The sequence below is a fragment of the Panthera onca genome, chromosome F2 (genome assembly GCF_046562875.1).
Source record: "Panthera onca isolate mPanOnc1 chromosome F2, mPanOnc1 haplotype 2, whole genome shotgun sequence".
Taxonomy (NCBI): domain Eukaryota; kingdom Metazoa; phylum Chordata; class Mammalia; order Carnivora; family Felidae; genus Panthera; species Panthera onca.
Window position 1 is genome coordinate 38,677,243 of NC_138356.1, and position 20,672 is coordinate 38,697,914.

Consider the following 20,672-nt stretch of genomic DNA (forward strand, 5'->3'; position numbering starts at 1 on the left):
TTCCCCTTAACATGTGTTATAAAAACTCTCGAACATTCAGAAAAATTGGGAGAATTTTACAGTGAACACTCATGTGCCTATCACCTAGATTCTAAAAGTCACATTTTTACTATATTTGCTTTATTATATATCTATTCATCCCTCTATTCAACCATGAATCTATTTTATTTTTGATATATTTTGAAGTTGGAGACATTAGTGTGTTTTTCTTCCAACATTTCAGTGTATACGTCACTAACTAGAGTTCAATACTTGTTTCTTTTCTTCCCCAAAGTAAAATTTACATGCACGTGCTTGCATGCACAGTTATGTGACTTTGGCAAGTGCATTTATACACCTTTATTGACATATGCAGCCCTAACACCATCCCAGAACGTTCTTTCATGTCCCTTCCTTGTAGGGTTGTTAGATTTGACAAATAAAAATGCAAGACACCCAGTTAAATTTGAATTTTAGCAAAACAATAAACACATTTTTCTTTATTTTAAAATGTAAAATGTTATTTATTTATTTAATTCCAGTATAATTAACACACAGTGTTCTGTTAGTTTCATGTGCACAATAGAGTGATTCAGCAACTTTTTACATTGCTCAGTGTTCATTGTGATGAGTGTACTCTTAATCCCCTTCATCTGTTTCATCCTTCCCCCCACAGACCTCTCCTCAGGCAACCAACAGTTTGTTCTCTATATTTAGGAGTCTGTTGTTTCCTTTGTTTTTTTTCTCTTCTTTCTTAAATTCCACCTGTGAGTGAAATCAGATGGTATTTGTCTTTGTCTGACTTATTTCACTTAGCATTATATCCTCTAGATCCATCCATGTTGTTGCAAATGGCAAGATTTCATTCTTTTTTTTAATGACCGAGTAATATTCTACTGTGTGTGTGTGTGTGTGTGTGTGTGTGTGTGTGTGTGTGTGTATACTGCATCTTCTTTATCCATTCATCTTTTGATGGACACTTGGGTTGCTTCCATATTTTGGCTGTTGTATTCAAATTGTGTTTTTTGTTTTATTTGAGTAATACCCAGGTGGTGGAATTATTATATCGTATGGTAATTCTATTTTTAATTTTTTGAGGAACCTCCATTCTGTTCCCCACAGTGGCTGCACCAGTTTGCATTCCTACTGACAGTGCACAAGTGCTCCTTTTCCCCACGTCCTCACCAACACTTACTTGTTGTGTTTTTAATTTTAGCCATTCTCACAGGTATGAAGTGATATCTCATTGTTTATAAACACAACTTATAGTAATGATCCACGTGAGTGCACTCAGTGGGAATTGAGTTAATGGAAGTAAGAATTGAAAATGTGAGATAGATTCGGATGACCTTTAGAGACGGAACCGACTGACTGAATGTCAAAGAGTAAAGTAAAGGTGGAGACATAGATACCTCTGAGTTTTTATTGCTGTTCTGCAAACCTAAGTCCTCTTTTATACTCGCCCTGGATGGGATTCTGACAAGTAAACAACTCATTTCCTTCCACATTACATTCTCAGGTAACAAAGATACGGGGACAGATAGAAAAGTCTCTTTTAGTGGTAGCGGGTCAAAGACACATCTGAGAAGCCTGTTTAAAAGTCAGAAATGGCAGGGGCGCCTGGGTGGCGCAGTCGGTTAAGCGTCCGACTTCAGCCAGGTCACGATCTCGCGGTCCGTGAGTTCGAGCCCCGCGTCAGGCTCTGGGCTGATGGCTCGGAGCCTGGAGCCTGTTTCCGATTCTGTGTCTCCCTCTCTCTCTGCCCCTCCCCCGTTCATGCTCTGTCTCTCTCTGTCCCAAAAATAAATAAAAAAAAAAAAAAAAAAAAAAAAAAAAAGTCAGAAATGGCAGTGTTTGAAGGGAACCACTTAATAAGGTCTGGTTGTGGCTGTGATTCTTTTCTTCTTTTTTTTTCTTTCTTCTCAAGGATTAAGAAGACTTTGACACTTTGAATCACTGTGTTTCAATTTGCAGTTTAAGGTGGATTATTTTAAGTCCAAAAACTGAGAGGAAAAAGATGGAGTCAGTGGGTGGCCATTATATTCCTGATTTCAATGCAAGAAGTCAGTAGTACGTGAAGCAGGGAAGAGGGGGGGGGGGGGGGAAGTGTGTATTGTCTGTCTTCCTTGTTTTGATTCTTTTCTACTGCTTGGCAGGAATTGGAGATCAGAGAAGCATCTGGCACTGCTACTGTGGCCTTCCTTTGATCTAATAAAAACTTCCTAGTCATAGTGCTGGGGCTTTGTGTCACTTTTTAGAGAATTAGGTGTATGTAATTTTTTATCTATTATTCTATATAATTTTGTTAGAGTGTGTTGTAACAAAAACTACCCAAGATTTCCAAGCTGAAAAGTCCCGTTGAGACATAATTACTCATTAAGAAAAAAAGAAACTGATCTGAGTTAATTATTTTCTCTGGATGTATTTTAAAATGACACAGGCAATAAATAAAGTGCTGTCTTCCTGGTGGAAGTAGTCATGGAATCAAATTCTTTCAATCTAACATTTCCAGGGGTTATTTATCTAAACAACTGAATTTACTCACAATATGTCATTTGTATTTATTTTCGTACAAGGGTTTGTATTGTGAACCACAATTCTGATACATTAAGTTTTTAAAGAGGTATTTAGACAAACTGAGAGAATCTTTCATGTAATAGACACCACATGTCCAATTCCGAACTGACTACTGATTCTGAACTTGTCATCTCATGACAGGAATTCTTTATGGTTGGAAGTACTTTTTCACTGTACTTACTGGGTTTTGTATAGTGCTAAGGGTATTCCCATTAGCTTAGCACTCATAGATTTTCCAGGGCACGTATCCCAGAATCAGTTCTTCTGGTCGAACGTGTCTTGCTGAATTTCAGAAACATCTAAGCAAAGCACAGTGACCTGGCATGAGAGAAACCTGAGTTCCAGAATGCTTGTGTAGGTGACAGGAGGACAGATGTTGCCGGGCATGCTAAATGGGCCTATTTTGTGGTGCTGGTGGTTGTTGACAGAAAACATCCACAGGATGCTAAATATTGGATACAAGAATCAGTCACTGCCTGTGCCTAAAAGGCTTATCATATATTTCTGTGAAGCCTCAATCAAAATAGAATGTAGATCTTTCTAGTCCTGTAATTCTAAGAAAGGTTATACATTTCCGAAGCTGGTGACTATTGACAAATTAAGGTTTGAAAATTCTAGCTAAGAATGATGCTCAATGTTCATTGGGAGAACTGAAGCATGTTGGGAATATCTCTAAGTTGGTGGAGAATGCCCTGGGTTTGCAAGATGCTTCTATGGTCTTGCCTGATTGTATTTAAATTGTTTTTAGAAAGATCCTTTGGAAACCCTGAGGATCATTTATTTCAGCCTAGTTAAGATGCATCAGGTTGACTCTTAAAAATATAAACCAGGGTGAGCCCAAAAGGAGGGAAGAGGAAATGTGAAGAGAAAAAACAACAAAGAAGTTGGTCACTGGAAAGACAGTGTGGAAAGGGAGGAGGCTGATTTCCCCTCAGAAAATATGGAAGAGGGGCACATAACTTGATGTTGTCTCACTTTTGAAATAAATGTATTCCTGAAACCCGAAAAGGTATTAAAGTAACTCGTCTGAAATCACTCAGTGTGTCAGTTGAAAAGCCTTCCTGGTTAGTTCAATTTGTTTTATTTAAAATATGCCTTGCCCATGGAGTCTTCCAGAGAGCCAGGCTTCCTATAACATAGTATATTAACTTTCTTGTTGCTACACAAGGCCATTCTTTGTGCGATTCTTTAGACAGTTAAGTGTAGTTCTTGCCTTCCAGCCCCATCACTGTCCTTTGCTCTTTTCTCTTTTCTCTTCTCTAGCACCCTTAAAGATGATATCCAAATATGAGTTCTCAGAAGCATTTGCTTCTTCCAAATAGATCAGATAGCATAGGTAGAAGAACAGAGCAATAAGAAGATTGGATTTAATTTGTTTGCCATGAATCTGGAATTAATTTTCACATTTAGCCTAGTTTAATTTCTTTCCAACAAGTATAATTCTCAATTCTCTGAAAGTTGCAGTGTTTGGTTTCTTCTTGCTCTTCAAAGCATGACCACCTCTGGGGGTGGAATGTTGGTCAGGAATATATTTTGGAGATTACTAGCTTTATAACTTGATTGGTTTTAATCAAGTCTGTTGGTCATATCACAAACTTTGCTCTTTAATTCTTGCTCAAAAGTGTTAAACCCATTGTTTTTCAGAGTGGCTTCCCAAAGTCTTAATAGTTGGTTTGTGTATTAGGAAATTCCCCTAGGTTTCTTAAGAAGAAGAATAGGAAGTAGACTAGTTGCTTACCATTAAGTCATTACTAATATATATACATATTATATATATATGTACGTATATATATTATACGTACATATATATACATACATATATATACATATGTAAGTTATATGTATTTGTACATATAAAATATATATTTACATATATTCATATTATATATATATATATATATATATATAATTATTGCATGGATTACATTTAGGTAGCTCCTCTGTTATTGTTTATAAAAATGCTGCAGAAAGACTTGGCAGCAGAAGGCATGTATCTTTGCCTATTTTTCATTTGTGTATTTGTATATATTTTTCACTTGCTCATTCTCAATTCTAATCAGGTTATTGAGAGCCCAAATTTTGAAGTGTATGACGATCTTAAATAAGACAGCCAAATCTGACTGAGAACTCTATATTATTCAGATAGGAAATTATCGTGATTGAAAACAATCTTCCCATTCAGTGAGTAGACATATTATGACCAAGCTGTCATTGTATTGCTACTTGGCTTTCTCAGACACATTCAGATAAGCGGTACACTCAAGGAAGAACATGTCATTCCTTTCCTCACCTGACTCACATGGATGAGTTCAAAGAGACTTTGCTATGTCACCTGTTAACTTCAAGTTTACCGTTTCTTATAAGAGCAGTTATTCATGCCCTACAAATAGACATGCCATGAATTAGTCAGCTGGATTCCCAGCTGTGCAGGAGCTGGAGGTCCTTCGAGGATTAAGTGGTCCGACTCTGTTGCTAGACCTGGGATTTCTACAAGGTAGAATTGTGTCTTAGCACAATTGTGTCTTAGCACCTCTGGCCATTGAGGGCTTAGTCCCCAGATTCTGAAAATAAGCATCAGGGGGAGAAGGAGCAATGAGAGGAGATGGAAGGAAACATCACAGGAGATATATTCTTCCCTCATGTTTAGGGCTGACTTTGGGGACACTGGCATGCACTTTCTAATAAATTATCCATGTGCATATCCTTACTCATTCCAGTCAGGAGAAAAAGAGGACATCAAAATTCCTAGCAGTCTAGGAACATTGTGAAATAATGTCAGCCATGAAATATTTATGAAAGATTCTGGATGAAGCAGAGTCTGGGGAAGGAAAGGACTGGGAAACGTCTGGGAGACACAAATATTTTGGTAATTGAGAATCATTGTCTGGGGATTTAAACACATATCTAAAAAAAGATTGGTTCTTTGAAAGGACAGATTCCTAATGGATGTCTAAGATATATATATTTCTCATACACACACAGGAAAAATTTCTAACAGCCATTGATTAATAACTCTTAAGTCATATTTGAGTTGATATATTATCAGTTTTAATGCCAAGTTTAGTTAATTTAACCATTTCCTGACCACTAGTATTTTGGTTTGGAACTTCTATAATATTCTCATAAAAGAAACAGATTAAAGAGAATCAGAGTAAAATCTCGCCCCAAAGCTACTTGGGATTCTTAATTTCTCTTGACATTTCTCTTGCAAGTGGAAAAAAACTTCACTATTCATTACTTTTGAAACATTTTACTTACATACATTGCCCTGTGAGCTATAAATCTCTTATCTCTTTGGGAGGCCCTCAGGACAGAAACTATAGAATATATCTGGAGTTGACACTGGTCCCAATTAATACAGAAACAAAATTTATAATATATTTATATCTCAATTTGAGTTTTGGGAAAATAGTATCTTTTATTTTCCCAAAGAAAAGCGTAGATCCACTTGACTGCGTGAGAAAGGAAAAAAAAACATCTAACCTAAATAGAAGGAAAAAAAAAATTGAGTCTGGTAATTGAGCAAGCCTCAAGCTTCAGATTTCCAGCTCTCCCCACCTCTCCTTCCCCTTCTGCTGAGGTTTCAGAGAATAATAGTCAGAAGAAGCCGTGAGAAGTCCAAAATCCATTTGAGTAATTTCATAATTCAGGCATCCTGGGCAGCAGGAACTTGTTTCTGTAACAAAGTATGTTTGATTGTCAGATGAAGTGGGGAAAAGCAGCAAATAGCCAATATCTTCTCGATGACAGGGCCCACATAATTTTGAGAAGATAAAGTGAGAAGAATTGATGCACTATACTACAGAAAATATTAATTACCATCAATAGTCATCCCTGATGTAAATTCGGTCAGTTCTACGTAGGTAAAAGCCCTGGCAGTCTTTATCTAAGTCATTATTGACTTAACAACCACTAGGTGTCACTGTTGCTTCACTGAGTTAACGCAGGACCCTCCATCAACCGTGTTAAGTTGTAGAGGAAACACTATATTTGTCATAAACATATTCTTTATAGTTTCAATATGAATATTTGATTTACCAGCCTGACATGGAACTAATATTCATTGTCAATATTCCTGAAAACAGTTTTGACAATACTATTTACTAGATGAAATTTACACATGCTAGAGTAAAAGAAACTACTGCTGTTGCTGCTGCTAAACACCGACGTCTAATACGCATCAGCTGCTTAGTCTCTGACAACCTTTGTGCTTAGTCTTTTAGGTAAATTGTTTTATTTGATCCTTCTGTCAGTCAAGCTTGCTAAAGATGCCACAGCTGAGCAGTAGCAGGACTGGAATTCCGACCCCATCTGGCTGCTTCTCCAGCCCCTTCCTTAACAGATGAAGTGGCCGGTCACCTGGTAGGTTAGTGGCAGGGCACTACCTGAGCTCTGTCACGGTATTTCCGACCAGTTCTCTATATCAGAATAAGAGGGTCTAGGGAAAATTAGTTAGAGCACGTTTAACATACACATAATATGGTTTCCTTTACATTATTTTTAGAAGCTATTTTTGGGAACTCATATTTGTGAAAAAACTGTGTCTATTTGATATACCTGTTAATGTTTTTATTCACAGCAAATAACCTTAATTTAGGATTGCTGCATAAAACACAGGATCCCCATGTACATTTGTGTTTCAGATAAATGACTTTTTACTGTAAGTATGTCCCATGCACAAATCTGAATTTCTGACAAACAAGAGATGCATTTATTTTTTTGCATAAGTCTGTTCCAAATATTGCATGGGGTATATCTATATTTAAAAAAAAATCATTCTTTGTTTATCTGAAATTCAAATTTAGCTAGGTGTTCTATATTTTAATTTGCTAGATATGGCAACATTGACTTACCTAGTTAGTTTGGGGCAGTTTAACAAAAATTCAATTTCCTTTCTCTCTTTCTTGGACTTTCTCCCTTTTTCTATATCTCTCCCTTCCTTCCTGTCTGAGGAATATGCATTTAACCTCTTAGAGGATGATCTTGTGATCTGTGCCCTTCATCCTTTTGCTTCCTGCCTTTTTCCAGACTTGCCTCATCTGGTATCATGCATGTTTCATTTTCACTCCCCCCTCCCCCTGACCTTGCCTATGAAAGTGATTGGAGATTTCTGTATCAAAGAACCTCAAGCTTCTTCTGCATCCTGTTTGGTTATACTTCTTGAAAAAGTTGCCCACCATTTTCTTATCATTTCTTACTCTTCAAATGGCTGCAGTTTGGTGCCTACATCCATTACAATAATAAAACTTCTCTCCTGAAAGTCATTCAACACTTTTTTAATTGCTAAAATTCCACACTTTTCTAAGCCCTCATCTTTTCCCCCTCTATTTGATGGTGTTCCATCTCTAATCCCTTAGTTCAGTTCTCCATATTACTTCCCATAGATGAATCATCGCTTTCTTGGGTGCATTCTGAGATTCTCAGTCTCTGCCTCTATTGTAATAATAGCATCACCATAGACCCAGACAGTAGACTTATTTGTCTTTGACATTTTTTTTAGCCCTGATACTTCTGTTTTATTATGTGGCTACTGCCTCAACTGTATTCTTGCATCTATCCATTCCTTCTGACATTTAATCTGATTATATTAATCAACCAAAGGAAGGGGATTTTTCAAAAGAATTTAAGATTAACGGGAAAGGAATTGTATTCCATATTTCTCACTTTCATCTCCTTACTTAATGATTATCCTGGGGTGACAGGAATAAAATTTGTATTCTTGTGATGGGGTTCTTTATTTTTCTGGACTTACGGATAAGTTGATGAGCTCTCTGCTTTCAACTGGTTGCTTTTGGGCAGTGATTCCTTGGCCCATGAAAATAGAGATGGGAGATGAACTGCTTTTCTTGTACCTGACATCAGGTTCAGAAATTGCTTTATTGATAAATGTGATAGAGGTACTTTCATTGTATTCACTGTTTTGAACATTATCTACTCAAGATGTGGTCAAGTATATGGGAAAGAACATATATACAATTCGCCTTATTTGTAATCTCAAGAATCAATTCCAGAAGGCACTTTATACCTTGAACTCTTAAATCTTTTGTCCTTGGTTTTACGATCCTAATTATGTTAGGTCTCCTAAAGTATAATGCTTCCTCATTCTGAGACTTCCTCGGAGATGGGTAATCCATGGAGATATGTCAGAAAACATGCTGATCATCTGCATAATTTTGAAAGCAACCCATTAAAACAGTGGCTTCAGATAATAAGAATGTTCATTGGATTGGAGACTTTGGGACCATATATTTAATTAGGTGGAGATTTTCTTTTAAGTACAGGTTAGTAGACTGTCCATCAAAAATAATTTCTTCTCCATAGACAACTAAAAGAATTGATAAGCATAAGTACCATGTGCTACTAAGAATATTCATCACTTTTTACTTTGCACTAATTTTAAATGTCTAAGTGCAATAAAACCTTGTTTTTTATAGATTGGATTGAGACTCACTGTCAATTTGTTAAAAGCAATTGTAGGTAAAAATATGAGAAAATGTTTCTTCTAGTTGTCTTAAAGAATTGCCTTAGATTAAAAACTCCTAGGGCAATAGAGCAATATAAGTTTACACTGCATGGATGGTCACTCCTGCCAATGCCTATGGAAGACACTGCTGATGGATCTTTGCAAACTTTCTGCTGAGCATGGATGCATTGCTTTAGATTTTTTTTTAACTTCACATTTCAGTAATTTGACTGAGGAACTAATTCATCTCTATTGACATAGGATACAGATGGCCTTTTGTTAATTATACTCAGAATATAGAGGATAAATACCAGAAGATAGAGTCAAGAGTTTAGGAATGTCAGGAACACCTTGAGGACATGACAAAGTTTAGGATCTGAACAGAGAGAGTGGAATTGACATGTAGATTTCTAGACTAGACAGACGGGAGTACATGACCATGTTTGGAGGATAAATAATGCTGTACCCAAGTCAAAATTTCAGATTCAAGTAAGGCAGATGGAAATAGATTTGGGTTGTTACTCAGTTTGGAGGCCAAGTAGACTGGTTTGCAAAAAATTATAAACTGGATAAGATTGTCCATTCCAGAAGAAGAAAACATTCCATTCTAATTGAATAATGATGGGAAATAAGACATATATGGTGTTCTTCTTTTAAGCTTTTAATGCATTAAGGCATATGAAAAGCTCAATTCAAAACTGTTGAAATACCCACACACACTGTTCAAATCATCTTAGCAACCAATGAAAGAGATTTATAGGAGTTAACAACTAACATTTATCAGTGCCTCTCCCATATGCCAGGCATTGTCCTTGGTACTCTACTTATCTAAATCCTCCCCTCAAAGACCTTGAAAAGCTAGCATAGAATTTCAGCTTTGCCTGCCAATGGGCCGGTTGGTTGTCTGGCTCCATAGTACAGCACTTCGAATACTTCTTTTTTGTTGTTCTCCTTTTGACACAAACAAAAAGCAAGGTTCCCCAGGGTTTGGTTTATCTGCTCTACTATATATATAGTGGATATGGTGCAAATATCATTGCAATCTATGTGCAGTGTAAACCTTGCAACTTCTAGTGTAAATTTCAGTAATGCCAGTAATTGGGAGAATGAAAACTCTGGTACTATTCCCTATCTGCTACTTCTTGAAGCAAAAGAAATGCTTTATGGAAGGCCTAAAAAGTCCCTTGAAGGTTTGAATTTTCAATAAACTAAAATGGTTTGGGTATTTGTTTACATTTTCCAATAAGTGATAAATTTGTAATTATTAACTGTTTCTTTCTCCGGCTCCACTCCCAGAGTTCTGTTTAGCTACCCAATTTGACTTCCTAAGGACAAATAAGCTTGAGCACTGAGAATTTCTGAATATTATTATTTTTAAAATATTTTATTTTTAGTTGAAGTATAGTTGACATGTAATATTAAATTAGTTTCAAGTGTACAACATAGTACAATTATATACATGATGAAATGTTCAACACAATAAGTATATTGTAATATTATTGACTACATTCCATATGCTCTCTGAATATTATGTGTTTTTGGTAACATTAGTGGTAGCCCACATTTGAATTATGTTGTCAGATATGGAATGTAAACCAGCAAGTAAAAACTATCTCAAAAGAAAAATATGTTCCATGGCTTCAAGGTCCCAAGAAATTCTAAGCATGGTGCTTTAAATTTTTATTGGAAAGTCAATTGATCCAGAAAACTAGATATCATTAAGTGTTGTGTAAGTCAACATGTGACAGATCGAAGAATGTCCCAGTGAGACCACTCAAAAGATGAATTTATTACAGATCAGGGCTGGTGTAAGATGTTAACCCAAAAAAGTGCCTTGGAGCATGGAAAAAGTATCCACCAATAAAAATGACATCATTGGTGATGATTCTTTGCCAGTTAGACCCTAATAATTCTACTTCTAAGGAAATAATCCAAGACTTGGCTTAAGATTTATGTCCAAAGATGTGTATCCCAGTGTTACCCGTAATTTTTTTTTTTAAAGCCTAAAAACTGGAAGAACCAAAGTGTCTACTCCTAGGGGATAGGTATGTAAACCATGGTACATGAAGGAATGAAGGAATATTGTATAGTCATTTAAAAAAATTAGTCTTCTCTGAGAGTTTTCTATAATATGATAAAGGCTGATGATATACTACTCAGTGAAATGAAAAGTTATATGTACAGTAATGTCTTAACTATGTAGAGGAAAATTTTTCATGAAAAAAAACCCCAAAAAACTAGAACAGATATACCAAAATTTCGATCACCAGTATGACTCTGGGACATATTGTTTGTTTTTTTTTTAATTTTTTAACACTTTTCTATACTTTACAAATTTTTCTATTTCTTTTTTTTTTTTTGATTTTTTTTTTTAACGTTTATTTATTTTTGAGACGGAGAGAGACAGAGCATGAACGGGGGAGGGTCACAGAGAGAGGGAGACACAGAATCTGAAACAAGCTCCAGGCTCTGAGCGGTCAGCACAGAGCCCGACGCGGGGCTCGAACCCATGGACCGTGAGATCATGACCTGAGCCGAAGTCGGACGCTTAACCGACCGAGCCACCCAGGCGCCCCAAATTTTTCTATTTCATAATAGTAATTTGATTATTTAATAACCATAAAAATGAAAAGAATCTAGAAAAATAATGACTTCTGAATTCTTGTCAAAGTGTAAGTGCTTTTGCATTTTTCCCTATTGATCCCTGACACAATGTATATACAAAGCCATGAGGTTGAACATAGAAAGTAAAAGGAATGGAATGAGTAGGAACTTGAGCTTTAATTTTTGATATTTTAATGCATACGTATTTATGAGACCAGTTTGGTTATTTTTCAGTTTTGTAAGTTTACTCATATTTCATGTACACAATAAATTACCTTTTGATAAAAACACTTCTTGGGGTGCCTGCCTGGCTCAGTCAGAAGAGCATATGACTTTTAATCTTGGGGTCATGAGTTTGAGCTCCAGGTCGGGAATAAAGATTACAAAACAGAACAAACAAAACACTTCTCGTTGCAAGTAAGTGAGAACCTAAAAGTCGTCTTGCATCTTAGAATAGTCCCCTGTTTCGTGCGTTAAAAGCTGAGTGACTGTCTCTCAGGGAATGCTATAAAATTATTTTCACACTACTTGGATCTTCTTCATTAGGGATCATCTCTAAGTACTATTTCAACTTTAAGACTTAAAAGTGAATAAGGTTAACATTATAAAATCCACACTAATATTGAAATTTCACTAAAAGTAATTTCATAAATTAAACACTGATAATATTGGGGAATAATGTTGATAATGTTGGGGAAATTTACTTTTTCTGGACTGATCCTAGTGCAGCAATATAGGCTGTGTGGACTGTTTTAGCTATTTTTCTTCTAAGTAACACAACAATTCCAAAAAGCCAATTTTTCCTCTGATATTATGATCCCTTCTAGATGAGGGCTGTGCCCAGAGGGAGAGTCTAATGAAACTATTAGACAAATTCCATGATCTCTTTTAATAGAAATACTAGATTGAAATGTTACATTACTACTAAAGACATAGTATATTTGATTTCAGGAATAAGTTTGCTATATAGACTCTTAAGACACGTTTTTGGACAAAATGAAAAAAAATACTATTTGACTTTTCTCAAATAATTCCTACTAAAGAATAAATTTTAATCTGAAGGAGTCTAGTAGATGTGTCTGGTTTTTCTTATTCATTGATTTGAATAAGGACACATAGGATGCTTAACCAATTTCTGGGTAATGCTATGGCCTGAATTCTGTCCTCTGCAAATTTATGTTAGAGCCCTAACCTCCAGTATGATGGTATTTGGAGATGGGGCCTTCAGGAGATAATTAAGTTTAGATCAGGTCATGAGGATGGGGCCTTTCTGATTGGATTAGTGCCCTTATAAGAAGAGATATCAGAGCTTGCTTATTCTTTCTCCCCCTGCTATGTGAGTAAGGACACAGTGAGAAGGTGTATGTCTACAAGGTAGGAAGAGGGTCCTCACCAGGAATCCAATTGGCCGGTACCTTAATCTTGGACTCTCCAGTCTCCAGAACCATGAGAAATAAATTCCTGAGGTTTCTAGAATAAGCTACTTACTCTATAGTATTTTTTATGGCAGTCCGAGCTAACTAATACAGGTAACACGATGCTTGAAGGAATAGCTAATATGTTGAAGTGAAATATATAATTATCAGTATTAATAATGACTGGGTCAGATTCAGAAAGACTTCGGCAAAATTAATTGAATGACCAGATTCAATATATCAGATAAGGTTTGATGTGAAACTTGGTGCTTAGATTGTTATAAAAAGCTCCTACATAAAAAGAATGGAGAACATATCATTTAACAGATTGGTTTGGAAATAGTTAGAATTTAATCATATGGTATTGTTTACACTTTTAGTCAGAATACAGCTAAGCACTATTAAATTCTGGTATCACATTCTAAAAGGAAAATTGGAAGCTGTAGCAAATGATAAGGAAACGGTCATAATGGTGGACTGCTTGAAAGCCATATTACATGATGAATAACTTTTATGTCCAGCCAGAATGGAGTAGTAGGGACTAAACTTACCCTTCTGCCTGAAACAAATAAAAAACCTGACAAAGTATGTGAAACAACAGTGGCAGGAATTTGGATATTAGGCAACAAAGGACAATAATGGAGATATTGGAGACAAATTAAATGAGTTCAATGATTGTCCCAGCTTACTGCTAGGAAAATTTCCAAGCCATGGTACAGCAGAGCATGGGGGTAGGTGGGAGCCCAGGAGATGGTAGTTTCCCTAAGCTACAGAGAAGGATCTGGGAGTCTGGGGAGGCCAAAGCAGATAGATTTCACATGGCAGAGTATGAGAGAAAAGAGTGACACAGAGATAGAGTCTAAGAAATCTACACATGTTGAATATTCAGCTAAGTAAAGATCAGCACATGAATGTGAGGAATCTATAGACACTAGGTAAATGGTTAGAAGGAGTGATCCTAGGGACTCACACAGGGTCAGGAATAGTTCATGTTTCCATCAGCCAGAGTGAAAATCTCATGATCCACAGAACATCAAGTAGCGAATTTGGTTTTGTTTCAATAGAGGGAATAAATATTCCTGTGGTCCCACCTACCAGTATAATGCTTTTAGGTCTTGCTTTTGAATTCCAAGATGAAAAACACACTGGATGGAATTAACAGTGGATTAAACACTACAGAATAAAAAATTAGTGAACTTGAAGACAGCAGTAGAAGCTACCCAAAATGAAACATTAAAAAAGCCTGAAATAAATGTACATAAAAGCATCTGTAAACTGTGGGACAATATCAAGTAGCCTAATATATATTTATTTGGAGTCTCCAAAGGATGTAGGGCAGAAAAAATATTTGCATAAGTAATTGCCAGACATGTTTCAAATATGATGAAAACTGTACACTCACATATCTAAGAAGCTTGACAAACACCAAGTATGTACATCAAGAAGAACAAAATAAGTTGGGAGGAAGATGCACCAAGATACATCATAAAGAAACTACTTAAAACCAGTGGTAAAGACTTAAAAGATCTAGGGAAGAAAGGCACATGTACAGAAGAACAAAGAAGATGACAAAAAATTTTTTGTTGGAAACAATGCAAGCTAAATGTGAAGCAATGTCTTTAAAGTGCTAAAACAAACAAGAATGCAACAATGACAATAACAACAAAGAAAACCCCTGCCAACCTAGAATCTACAACCGAATGGAATTATCTTTCAAAAACAAAGGTAAAATAAAACCTTTTTCAGATATATAAAACCTGAAAGAATTCATTTAGCAAACCTGCGCAAGAAAAAATGCTAAAGGAAATACTTCAGGCAGGAGAATAATAACAGATGAAAATCTGGGAATATCCAAGGAAAAACGAAGACCAATGGAATGGTAACTTCATGGGTAAATATAATAGACTTTTTAAATTATTTAGCTGTCTTTAAAAGATAAGCAACTTTAATGGGGCGCCTGGGTGGCTCAGTTGGTTAAGCGTCCGACTTTGGTTCAGGTCATGATCTCGTGGTCCATGAGTTCGAGCCCCATATCGGGCTCTGTGCTGACAGCTCAGAGCCTGGAGCCTGTTTCAGATTCTGTGTCTCCCTCTCTCTCTGACCCTCCCCTGTTCATTCTCTGTCTCTGTCTCAAAAATAAATAAACGTTAAAAAAAAGTTTTAAAGATAAGCAACTTTAAGACAGAAAGTAATAATATATTTGGGGGTTTATAACACATATGGGCATGAATATGTGACAATAATAGCACAAAGGAAAATAGAAGTGTATAGTTATAAGGTCCTTATACTAAATGTGAAGTGATATACTCTCTTTTGAAGATAGACTTTGATAAGTTAAAGATGTGCAATATAAACCCTGAAGTGATCACCAAAATAAGAGCTATAGCTAATAGACCAACAAATGAAATAAAAGAGTCATAGAAAGTAATCCAAAAGATGGTAAGAAGAGAGAAAAATAAAGAACTGATGGAATAAGTGTAAAATAAATAGCAAAGTGGTAGATTTAAATCCAACTATATCAATAATCACATAAGTATAAATTTGCCTTCAAAGAAGGCGTAGATTGTCACATTGTATTAAAAAAGCAAGATCCAACTCTATGTTGCCTACAAAAAGCCTACTTTAAATATAGAGACAGAAATAGGTTAAAACTAAAAAGATGAAAAGCACATATGGCAAATAATTGAAGGGACTGAAGACATGTAGCTGAAAAACGAGAATACATAAGAGAAGCCCAATCACAATTTTCCAATTTACATATATTTCCTTTAACATGGGGGTTAATGTTTCTAGAAATAGGACAGCTAAAGGAGTAGTGAAAGATTCACAATCATCAAGTCCTTAAAGGGGTGGATTTCTAGAACTGCGCTAATTACCCCTTTTGGCATTTTCAAATCTTGTTAAGTCGTGATATGCCCCTAGCCATAGTATATTTCGCTTACTGTATATCAGTTGTTGGTCAGAAATGAGAAAGGGCTTTTACTAATTCTCAATGAACTATTTTTACTGTTTCCTTCTTTCCTTTTCCTTCCTTTATGTCTTTTTCAGCTCAGGCTGCTGTAACAAAATTACCATAGGCTGTGTGAGTTAAATAACAAACATTTCTTTCTCACAGTTCTGGAGTCTGGGAAGTCTAAGATTGGGGCACTCAAAGATTAAATGTCTGGTGAGGGCTCTCTCCCTGGCTTGTAGACAGCTGCCTTCTCATTGTATCTCACATGGCTGAGAGAAAGAACTATAGTCTCTTTTTCCTCCTTAAAAAGACCTAATCCTATCATGGGATCTCTATCCTCATGACATCATATAAAACTAATTCTTTCCCAAAGGTCTCACTTCCTAATACTATCCCATTTACTGTTAAGGGTTCAACATAAGAATATTGGAAGGACACAATCATGTGGTCCATAGTACCTTCCTCCCTCCTTTTCTCCCTGTCTCTGTCTCTCTCTTTCTTTTTTCTTCCCCATGTATTTGAAAATGCCTTGGATCCTTGTAAAATATGCATTTGATACCCCCCCCCCCATGCATTTTTTTTAAGTTCCACCAGAGCTATCTCCTTTTGGCCACTTTTATAAGTCAAAATAAGTCACAGAACACAAAATATTGGCAGAAGGAAAAAGCATGGTAAAGAATACAGACTGGGAAGTGCTATTTAATCCAAAGAAAGCAAAGTAAGGTACATTAGTAATTGACACTGAGAGCACAAGATTTTGTTCACACTACTATAATGGTTTGTGTGTCATGAGTAGAATGTTAACTGTACTGCTCAGGACTGGAATTGACTTGTATGTGTGCATCCACATTTAAATTTTTTTTAAAGTTTATTTTTGAGAGAGAAAGACAGAGCATGAGTGGGGGAGGGTTAGAGAGAGAGGGAGACACAGAATCTAAGGCAAGCTCCAGGCTCTGAGCTGTCAGCACAGAGCCAGATGTGGCGCTCGAACTCACAAACCGTGAGATCCTGACCTGAGCCGAAGTTGGACGCTTAACCGACTGAGCCATCCAGGCATCCCCAACCCCATTTAAATGTAACAGTATTTCTGAAATAAATAGCACCAAAAAAAAAAAAAAATCTGAACACTTTTGGGATAGCACTAAATGAATTAGTCCTAAAGCTGACTGAGTGTTAAGTGTTACAGGGATTAGGGCAAATACTAAAGAGTGAACATTTTCATGGGGCGCCTGGGTGGCTCAGTCGGTTAAGTGTCCGATTTCGGCTCAGGTCATGATCTCACGGTTCGTGAGTTCGAGCCCCGCGTCGGGCTCTGTGCTGACAGCTCAGAGCCTGGAGCCTGCTTCACATTCTGTGTCTCCCTCTCTCTCTCTGCCCCTTCCCTGCTCATGCTGTGTCTCTCTCTGTCTCAAAAGTAAGTAAACATTAAAGAAATTTTTTTTAAAAGAGTGAACATTTTCAGTAGCCCATCTTGGCACAATAATTGGGAAACAGATGTTTTAACAATTAGAATGTCTGAAGATTGGAATGAGCTATTGTTCTAAGCTGTTTCAGTCATTAGAAGAATTAAGACAGAGGTTGGAGTCAGGGCTGTGCCAGCCTATATAAAATTTTGGGTGAATTAGGAAAAGGTTTCCTAACCTAGAAGATGACTTAATAGAAGTTGCTCTCTTTGTGTGGTTGTATCCCCAGGCCAGTTCTGTGGCTTAGTAGCAGAACATGGCCTTCATTTCATAGTCTCTACTTTCCTTCTCAGATGGGAACCTTTTAAAGTGTCCTCTTGATAGAAATGCTGTAGATCAACTTCTTGAAGCAGGCATGAGTTTGGAGTGATGCCCTCTGAAGTTGATGAGTCTATATTTCCAAGTGTAACCTGGATATAATTCAGTGCTTTAGGTGTCCCGGTCGCCAGCTAGATCACAAAGAAACATAATACTGTAATCAAAAATAACACAAGATTTTTAATCTTAACTAGTGTCTCTCAAAACCCATTAAATGTGGTCCAATTTATAGCCTGTACAACATTTCTTAGAAGGTTCTTTCCTCATTCGAGCCTGACTCAATTTCCTCATACTTCAGAATTTCTTCAGAGGCTCTTCTTACAGTCTAACCCTGTAAAATTCTCTCTGAAACCCCAGCACATGAGGTTTTCTATCTTTGCTTTGTCTCCTCCCTTTCTCTTCCACTTACTATCTAGTTTGTCTTCCTTCTGCTCCCTAGACTCTATAATATAAGAAAAAGGAATTGTGTTGAAAACGATAGAACTTTCCTTACATTGTAGGAGAACTGTGAGAAGGTGAGCAACATAGGATCTCTATTTTCCCCACTATCTCTTACTCTCTTTCCCTCTACACCGATTTTCCTCATTCTCTAATATCACAGTCTGGAAACCAGGCTGAGATAGGCTAAATAATTCTGGGGTAATTTCAAGAGTAGGGCCATTCATATGTTAATACTTTAGTGAGTGGATCCTATGTACGCTGAACTTTCTATTAGATCCTAAGGAAAAAGGCAAAGCAAGTTATTTAAATAATCCTTACTCACAAGGAATTTACGATCTCATGAGCCACATGGACTACAATAAAATCAAATAGATTTCAAAGAAGAAAACCAATAGAGGACAATGACTACAGCTGTAGACCCATAAGTAGCTTCGGGGTTACCGGGGTGTTGGATGTACATCATGAACAGAAGTATGGGGAAGCCAGGGAAGGTTTCATGGAAGAGATAGGTATTGAGTAAATGTTTAGATGAGGAAAAAGACCATAGAACAAGGAAAATTAGTATAGAGATCTACTGAAGAGTCAAAGCAATGTGCCGTAAACAGTGGCTATACTTACCTGCTGGAACAGAGGGTCTGAGTAGGATGGGAAGCCTTTTTTCCTCCGTGAGCATGCAATTCTCCCTTCTCTGGTAACCATAACATTCCTTGTGCAACCTGTTATTAACTTATCCCATTCTGCTTTGAGTGAGTTAGTTACATATTTTCTATTTCCTTCATTAAATGTTAACTCCCAGACAATAGAGACAATCTCCCCTTACCACCACCCTACTCCACTTTTATGGCACCTCACACAGAATCTATCAAATTGTGGTTATTCAATAAATACCTACTGAATTGAATGGAGGTGATGAGAAGCTAGTCAGAGTCCATGGATAGGGGAGTGGAGAAGGGTCACATGCTTGTGCTAATGAGTTTGATATTGGAGATCAATGGAAGTTCAAACATGTCAAGGATGTGATCAAAATGATATTTTAGGAAGAAGAATTTTTCTGTCGTTCCTCATAGGAGGTGGAAGATATGTTCATCTTTCTAAGTGTCTCAGTTTGCCTGGACATTTGGGAAAAGATGTCTCCTATAGATGATACATAGTACTGAACTTTAAGCTGATTTTAGTCATTGAATCTTTTGAATAAATATATTTAGTCTTCTTGCATTTTATGGGCTGGGTCTAACATACTCTGAGAATCTCATGGGTGTGAATAAATTTCTTCATAAGGGTTTTTGGTATTGTTGATTATAAATAGGAGTGACATCATGCTCTGGGGTGAGATTTTGGCATGTTTTAAATAATGTGCAACCGCACGGAATTAGAAAAAAGTCTGGATATTGGAATTCCAGATTTACACTTCAACGAAGATTTTGGGGGGGGGTAAGGTTTATTGTAATTTTTAAGTGTTTTTTGATTGAAAGACAATGGAACCGTTTTGTCAAACTAATTTCTCCTCCTTCCTGGTCTTAGGATACTTTAGAACGATTGCTGGCACTAATATATATTTAGGTACTTCTATACAGATTCATCTAAAATTCTGAAAATCCATTCATGTGAATTCTTTGTTACTAACAAACATTTAACACATTTTTTAAAAATGATTGAAATTACACAAATCATAGCTATTGCTTGTGATTTCAGTCGAGCTTTCATTTTTTTTTCATTTTGTCAGTATAGATTTGAATTTATGATCTAGCTATGTTTTGAAAAAATATCTTTAGTGTTAATTTTGATTGTAAAAGTAATACATAGGATAGATAGATAAATATAGATATATAGATATATGGTTTCTGAATTACTTTGTTTATATCCTGAATGTAGTCTATAAAACAAAACCCAAGATTGCTGTTTGTGAAGGAAAAACCATGTAGCGTCATTATTAAGAGTGGATTTGGTTATCTGGTTCTACTTCTCACATCAAAAGAATAGGGTTAAAGTACTACAACTCAGTCTGTGATATCTAAACTAAGGAAAAGTTTGTAAATTTAACACGATGCAAACAATCAGAAAAATACAAAGCAAATTCTATTCTGTACATATGAATGAAGTATACATACATCCCTACATATTTAGGATTCGTTGGATTTATAAAGAAAGGTAGACATTTTTGCACAGATAGAAAGCAATGCCATCTTTGGAAAGCTGAGGGAAAAAGTCTCCACCTTAATTCAAAAAACAATGGAAAAAGGTCCAGCAGAGGACCTTTTTTATTCAAAAGTTCAAGTACTTTTTTATTCTGAAGGCTTTCAGAAACCAGATTTCTACTCTCTGGACACATAGGTATTAAAAGGGCTGCAGTAAATTTATACCATGATATTCTTTCTCTTGGCCTCACAATTTTAGTTAATATATTGGCTTTTTGGTTTAATTCCAATGGCACAACTCATAAATGCAGGCTTTTTCTTCTG